Source organism: Toxorhynchites rutilus, chromosome 2 (genome assembly GCF_029784135.1).
Source record: "Toxorhynchites rutilus septentrionalis strain SRP chromosome 2, ASM2978413v1, whole genome shotgun sequence".
Classification (NCBI taxonomy): domain Eukaryota; kingdom Metazoa; phylum Arthropoda; class Insecta; order Diptera; family Culicidae; genus Toxorhynchites; species Toxorhynchites rutilus.
Window position 1 is genome coordinate 343541222 of NC_073745.1, and position 8498 is coordinate 343549719.

The 8498-nt window shown below is 39.6% G+C and overlaps 1 protein-coding gene across 2 annotated transcripts in view; it reads right to left on the reverse strand.

Moving 5' to 3' along the window:
* The window catches only part of LOC129765486 (SPARC-related modular calcium-binding protein 2), a 129568-nt gene that overhangs the window by 62131 nt on the left and 58939 nt on the right, over positions 1 to 8498 (reverse strand). The window lies entirely within an intron of this gene.

An 8498-nucleotide genomic window follows, 5' to 3' on the forward strand; every position in this document is an offset into this window, starting at 1 on the left:
AATTGTTGGAGCTCACTTCCTTCGTGGGGGACGTAAAATACGAAGTGCCCTGCCAGTCGTTGCCATCCAGGTTCAAACAGATCTCATCGTTCATCACCACCGCCACGTCGCGATTCACCGGGAAAATCGATTTGACCATCTTATTGAGCCGCTGCCGCTGTGGCATTGCCTACAGCTCCGAGACCAGTGGACGGTACTTCCGCTTTCTGACATGTATGTTCTTGTTCGCCAGGTACTATTTCACTGTTTGGTCGGTTGCACTGGCCGAGCGCATGTAGCGATGTAGCCACTTTTACCTCGATCTTCCTCTTCAGCATCCTTTGGAGCTACTTGTCGCTCAGGGTCGTCGGTCGTTCGGAACCGGGCTTTCTTTCGATGTTCAATAGTGCCAAGATGTTGTAGATGCCGGAACGGCGTATCCGGCGTGCACAAAGTGCAGCACGAGGTCCGTTTTCGACGCGGTGTGGTACCGTTCTTTGAACGCGCACAATTCTGAACGGAATAGCTTCATTGTTTTCGCCATCACGGTTAGAGTTCGGCTGATAGAACTGTCAATTTTTTTCTGCTGACTCATGGGTTACTATGATTGATGCTGCATGGATGGTTTCGTCAGTGCGTGTGAAGGTAAACCCATGAAAAATCGGCAATTTGTGTCCATTTTTTAATGCAAACGTTATCCATGTAGTTTTTCAGTATCTCTTAGCAAAATTACATCTCCATCATTCTTAAAGAAATAATCCACAAATCATACTATGCGAGCAGCTTTCGCAGAACACCAACAGAAATCCGAACGTTTGGTCGGTTTTGCTCGTTTTAGACAGCATAATGAGACCGCAAAGATCGACCAGAACGTCGATTTTTCGTTTAGATAAGGCTTGTATTTTACAATTGTTCAATGTTTGTTTCAAAACGTATATAACTTGAAATCACGAAAATTTTGTATTTATACTGAAGCATAGAGCGTCATGTTGCATTATTTTACGCAATGGAGCACTCTCGGACAAATATTAGCCAACTGCATATCGCGAGTCCGTGATTGAACATGGAGCATCAATGGAAACCTTGAAATCGTACGTTTAAGTAAGCACATACCAAACATAAATTTGAATCGACACTAAGTTTGCATACGCAAATCCGAACAATTAGAAGATCAAATTCAACTACGACTACGAGTTTTAATACTTCAAAGATGCCTTTGAAGCCGGCTCACTGGCTGGATCGAGGGATCGAGAGGAAAATTAAAACCCAAAAATCGAAGTCTAAATTAACTTAAGTTGACTAATTTCTTTCCCACTGCTCCCACTGAAATGTGTTCCCTAACAGAGACATCAAAACCAAGATGTCTGGGGGAAATCGACATTGCAAATACATGAAAGTAAGGGGCATTTTTGTTTTACAAGTAAGGTGAGTGATACGATTAATTTTAGCAAATAAAATTCAAATTTGGAACTTTAATGTTGGTTGTTTCGTGAAATTTCATATCAATGACCGATCGTGTATTGTGAAAAATTTAGCACAAGTGCAAGTGTAAAATTGTATATGGTAGCAGTTGTGTTAAAAATGACTTGATATATGAAGCGATGTATTCCAATTTTCATAAGTAAAAACCAAGGTGTGTTCCCGCTCAAGAACGGGTCGTTTGGTTCATGCTGTCTGTTTTGTTGTGTTCATTTTCACACAAGGAAAATTTATACGGTGAGAAAAATTGGAAAAGTGAAGAAATATCAGAAAAACAATACCCAACAACCAAACAAAACGGCCCTTTTCAGAGCCACCAAACCATTATCAAAGAGTTTAACGATGTAATTCTTCAAACATATCCAAAATCAAAAGATAGCCTACCGGAATCCTACGTCAACTATGCGGTCGTGTCTCGTACACAACCCTCTTGTGACTTTTTAAATGGAGAGTAATGAATCCTCCGATGCTGAAATGAGGGTCTTAGACCCTCCTCCAGATGGTTTTACGGTTTCTCCAGGTAATAAGCAAAAACAATCGCAGTCAAACTCTTCGTCTGTATCAAATAGTGACTCTGTTCTCCGCTCTTCGACACAATCTCTGTCTAATTCTGCTCAACTTCCACGTATTAGACAATACCAGAACGCTCCCGAATCATCGAAAAATCGTTGGGTGGTATTCTTCCGTCCCAAATGGAAGCCTCTAAGAGCATCTCAAATCTGCAAAGACTTGATGTCTAAGTACTCAGGTGTCCTAGAAATGACGAAAGTCAATAGAGTTAAACTTCGCGTTGTGCTCTCAAATTACAAAGATGCTAACGCGATAGTGAAAAACGTTTTTCACTAACGAATATAGAGTTTATATTCCGGCTCACACTGTTGAAATCAATGGTGTAGTTATCGAAAAATCTCTTCAACTAGAAGATTTTGTAAATACTAAGAATATCTTCCACAATGCAAATATTCCACATATTAATGTTTTGGAGGTGAGATCTCTGAACTTTTCAAAAACTGAGGGTACAGAAAAAAGTATTATCCATCTGGCTCTTTTAGAATATCCTTCGAAGGCACAGCACTTCCAAATTATGTGCTTATTGATAAACTTCGTCTTCCAGTTCGGTTATATACCCGTAAAATAATGACTTGCTTTAATTGCAATCAGTTAGGTCACACGAAAACATACTGTTGTAATAAAAGGAAATGCTCAAATGCCAATGCCCTGTCACTTATAACAAGGATGCTGATGAATGCATTTTTTGTGGAGATGTTCCTCATGCAATTAAGGATTGTCCGAAATATAAATAACGTTCGATGAAACTCAAGCAATCACTTAAGGATCGTTCTAATCGATCCTTCGCTGATATGCTCAAGGCAGCTTCTCCTCAGGTACCCGAGGCTTCAGAAAATCATTTCTCTGTTTTATCAGAGGATGATGATTCGGATCCTCAATTTGATCCAGTAATCACAGGAAGAGTCAGGAAGAGAAAAATTGCTTCTTCCTCCAAACCATCTAAAAAAAGAGGATTGATCTCTAACAATCCAGAATCTTCTAATTATTCTGCTCCACCCCAGAATAACCCTCCTGGTTGGAGATCTTCAAATTATGACGTTCATTTCCATGAATTGTCAAGCCATTCTCAATTTACTTCTCAATCGGTTCCTGGACCCTCATCTTTTTCAGGAGGTATTTCCTTTTCATAAATTTTTCAATGGATTCTTGATTTTTTCGGAATATCGGATTCAATGAAAGGTTTAATTTTTGCTTGGCTTCCTTCTATCAGCCAGATAGCTAAACAAATGACTTCAAAGTGGCCCCTCCTCTCGTTCATTAATTTCGATGCTTAATTTATTGGATGAGTCAAGGAAATTCACTATTTTGCAGTGGAATTGTAGGAGTATTCTATCTAAACTTGATTCTTTCAAGCAAATGCTCCATTTTTTGAATTGTGATGCGTTTGCTCTATCTGAAACATGGCTTCGTTCGGACAATGTGTTAAACATCCATGATTTCAATATTATCCGTTTAGACCGTGATGATTCCTTTGGAGGAGTTCTTATAGGTATTAGAAATTAGGTACCCATTTTACAGGATTCCCCTGCCTTTAGTCACAGGAATTGAAATTCTTGCGTGTCAGGCACGTATCAAGGGTAAAGATTTGTGCATTGCTTCAATTTATATTCCTAGAAGTCTTAATTATAGAAGTCTTGTGAATATAGTTGAACTTTTACCGCAATCTTATCTTTTTTTGGGAGATTTCAACTCTCATGCATCCAATTCCATGAGTGAGTCTCTTGATGAATACAGGTGATGTAACAAGAATTGCTCCATCTTCAGGCCGCGCTAGTTGCTTAGATTCGTCCTTATGTTCTTCCTCTTTTTCTTTAGATTGTAATTGGAAAGTCATCCAAGATCCACTTGGAAGTGATCATTTGCCAATCACTATTTCCATTTCAAATAATTCAAATTCGTCTGAAACAACAAATATTCAGCATGATTTATCTAGAAACATTGATTGGAAGAGATTTTCTTCAATTATTTCAGAATCGGTGGCATTAGTTCATGAGTTACCCCCGCTGGAAGAATATAATTTTCTAACTGGTTTAATTCTTGACAGTGCTGTTGATGCTCAGACGAAGCGTTTTCCTGGTAATTCGCACGTTCTCCCTTCTTAGAGACATCTGATGATGTTGAGCCTCCATTCAGTATGATTGAATTTTCACTTACCCAACAACACGGCTCCAGGGTCAGATAGGATCAAATTTAATTTGTTGAAAAATCTACCTGATAATGCGAAAAATCGTTTGTTGAAACTGTTCAATGCTTTCCTTGAGCAGAATAAAGGGCGAACACGAAATTATTGCGACACATTCAACAGGGCATAACTTTTTTACCATTGGGTAAAATTCAACCAAATTTTGCACACTTTCTCATTGATGTGTATTGTCTACATGCTGTCAAACTCGAAGTCGTGTTTTTCGATTCAACGAAAATGGAGGTGAACCAACGCGAGTCGAGAGAACAAATTCTTTCCAAACACTTGGAATTTCCTGACCTGTCGCACCGGCTGTTGGGAAAAATGTTGAACATTCACCATCCAACCGTCTCCAGAGTGTTGAAGCGGTTCCAGGAGCGGTTGACATTGGACCATGGCAAAGGAGCTGGAAGAAAATGGGACGGGAGAACAAAAAGACGGAGGGAAAGGTGAAGCGGATGATTAAAGCAAATCCCAACGTCTTCTTCTTCTTCTTATATGGCACTAACGTTCCTAGAGGAACTCCGCCGTCTCAACGTAGTATTACTTGCGTCATTTTCATTAGTACTTAGTTGAGATTTCTATGCCAAATAACACGCCTTGAATGCATTCTGAGTGGCAAGCTCTAGAATACGCGTGACCACAGTGCAAGTCAGAGGAAATTTCTTTGAAGAAAAATTTCCCCGACCAGAACGGGAATCGAACCCGAACCCCCGGCATGTTAGGTTTGACGCTAACCACTCGGCCACGGGAGCACAAATTCCAACGTCTCAAGCCGTGATTTGGCTAAAAAGATCGGCATGTCGCAGAGCTACGTCCTGAATGCAAAGAAGAGAGCTGGACTACATACAGGGTTTTCCATGGAGTCATCGGGCCGCATTTCTTTGAAAATGAGGACGGCGAGACGGTAACTGTGAATGGTGAGCGCTATGGCCGCATGTTAACCGATTTTTTTTTTGCCACAAGTTGAAGATATGGGTACGGATGACATGTGGTTTCAGCAGGACGGCGCCACGTGCCACACAACACGACCGAACATGGCCATATTGCGAACGAAATTTGAGGGACGCATAATTTCGCGTTTTGGTGATGCCAATTGGTCGTCCAGATCATGCGATTTGAACCCGCTAGACTTTTTTTTTGTGGGGTTATGCGAAAGACCGTGTCTATGCCAACTCTCCACAAACCCTTGAACATTTGAAAGACAACATTCGTGAAGTTATGACCGAGATACCGCCCCATATGTGCCGAAAAGTCATCGAAAATTACCTGTTCCGGATCAAGGTGTGCGAGGAAGCCCTAGGTGGACATTTGAATGATGTTGTATTTCACACATAATGGCATAAACCAAACTTTAATTTGAAATAAAAGTTTCATCAAAATTCCAATTCTAAGTGTGTTTTATTTCAATTTACTTTAGGAATTTAAAGTTTAAAGAACTTCCCAAACCGCGATGAGCGGCAACAATCGACGGCTAAAACTCGGGCACGGAATCTCTACGAGAAGATGCTGACAAAATATGGCTGCTGTGTGATGGACGACGAAACGTATATATAAGCCGATTTTATGCAAATTCCGGGGTTGGAGTTTTTCACCTGCAAGAGCAAGTTCGATGTGGACGACAAATTTAAGAAGATAATGTCGAAGTTCGCCTCCAAATATCTCGTTTGGTAGGCTTTTTGCTCTTGCGGACTGAGGAGTGAGCCTTTCGTGACAAAGGGCACAGTAAATGGCGAGATCTACAAATCTGAGTGTCGAGAAGCGCCTTTTGCCGTTCTTGCAGCAGCACGACGAAGCTCCGCTATTTTGGCAGGATTTGGCATCATGCCACTATTCTAAAAGTGTCCTGGAGTGGTATGAGGCCAATTCTGTCCATTTTGTTCCAAAGGACATGAACTGTCCGTAGCTGCGCCCAGTAGAGCAGTACTGGGCAATAATGAAGCGGGAACTTCGGAAGAGCAAGAAGACAGTCAAATACGAGAAGGACATGTTAAGAAAATGAAAAAAAACTGAAAAACTGGTACTGGATGACACTGTAAAGACTTTGATGGAGGGCATCAAGCGAAAATGCGTTCAATTTTACACTCAAGGCTCCATCGATTAACTTTTCTTTAGATTTTATAAGTAAATATATGTATAAAACTACCCTTCAATTTTGGTTTGATTCTAAACATTATGAGAAAATTGGCATGACATTTTCGGTGTCGCAATAATTTCGTGTTCGCCCTTTATTATTCCGCATGAGTGGCGACAAATTAAAGTTATAGCTATTCTGAAACCTGGTAAACCTGCGTCTGATTATAATTCTTATAGACCAATTGCAATTGCAATGCATTCGCAAATTACTAGAAAACCAACTAGGAACCAATGATTATCTTGCGCTTCTTTCATCGGAGGTTGACTTTGCCTTGTGTAGTAAGCAACAAATGGCATCAGTGTTCCTAGATATCAAAGGTGCGTTCGACTCCGTTTCCATTGAAGTTCTTTTTCAAAAACTTCGCCTAAATGGATTTTCCCAGAAATTAAATAGTTTTCTGTTTAACCAAATGCGTGAAAAACATATGAGTTTTTCTCATGGTTCTTCGTCAGTTTTGCGCATTAGCTACATGGGTCTTCCTCCAATTCTTTACAACTTCTTTGTAAATGATATTGATATTTGTTTATCGGGAAATTGTACTTTGAGACAGTTTGCAGATGACTGTAATGGGCAAAGACAGCACCGAACTTCATAATCCTTTGCAAGATTCTCTTGACAATTTGGTTGATTGGGACTGCAGATCGGGTATTGAATTTTCTACTGAGAAGACAGAGATGGTTGTATTCTCAAGAAAACATCATCCTGCACAAATACGGCTTAAACTTTTGGATAGAACTATTCGTCACTCGATGTCATTTAAGTATGTTAAGGTGTTGTGTTTGACTCCAAAGGAACATGGGGTAAACACATAGGCTACTTGAAACAAAAATCTCAGTAGTTTTTGCTGGAGTATGGTAGTTCCGCTGCCTGTACCCATATTTTGCATCTGGAAAGGATTCAATATCGCTGTTTACGTATTGCTCTAGGATGTATGCAGTCAACTCATACTATGAGCCTAGAAATTCTAGCTGGCATACTTCCTCTTTCCGTACGTTTTTTCGAGTTATCATTCCGTTTTTCAATACGCTGTGAAACACTTAATCCGAAAGTGATAGCAAACGTTGAAAAAATGTTGAACTCAGGCGTTCGATCTAGGCGATGTCTCTATATCATGAATTTATGACTTTGGAAAGTCCATCTGCTTTATCTGGTTCCCAGATCATTCCTTCATTTTTGTTCCTCTATTATTATTGACCTGTCAATAAAGGATTAGATGTATAATATTTCAGATGATCTCCGTCATTTAGTTATACCTGCGATATTCCTGTAAAGGTATAAACATATTGACCCAACCAAAACTTTTTTTACTGATGGATCTAGCCTTAATGGATCCACAGGCTTTGGTATATTCAATATCAACTTCTTCACTTTCCGTAGGCTTAGTTTACCCTGTTCGGTGTTTGTTGACGAATTGGCTGCAATATACATGGCCTTACATCATATTCAGACCTTGGCACCAGATCACTTTTTCATTTTTTCTGATAGTCTCAGCTCTTTAGAGGTACTCCGTTCAGTGAGGACTAGATATACGTCGTATTTCTTATCTGAAATCCATCAGCTTTTAAGTGCTCTGATAACTAGCTCATTTAATATCACTTTTGTATGGATTCCGTCTCATTGTTCGATACCAGGAAATGAGAAAGCAGAGTTTCTTGCCAAGAAGGGCGCTATGGAAGGAGACTTATTGTATAGGCCAATTACTTTCGATGAATATCTTCATTTTCCTCGTGAACGGGCACTTGTATCTTGGCAGTCAAGTTAGAATAGTAGTAATAAAGGCCGATGGCTATATTCTATCATTCCTAGGGTTTCTCTCAAACCATGGATTAAAGGATATAATTTTTCTCGAGATTTTAGTCAGATTCATGTCTAACCATTATTCTTCGAATGCACATCTTTTTCGAATTAACATCAGTGATAGTAACCTATGTGTGTATGGTATAGGATATCACGATATTGATCATATTGTGTGGTTTTGTTCTGAGTTTCAAAATGACAGGTTATCTTCAATAGAAAATTTTCGCAAAAAAGGAATGCCACCTAATTTTCCGATTCGCGACGTTCTGGCTACTCTTAATATCGATGCTATTTCTTCAATTTTTGATTTTCTCAAATCTATACACTTTCAAATATGAATATATATGTTTATTT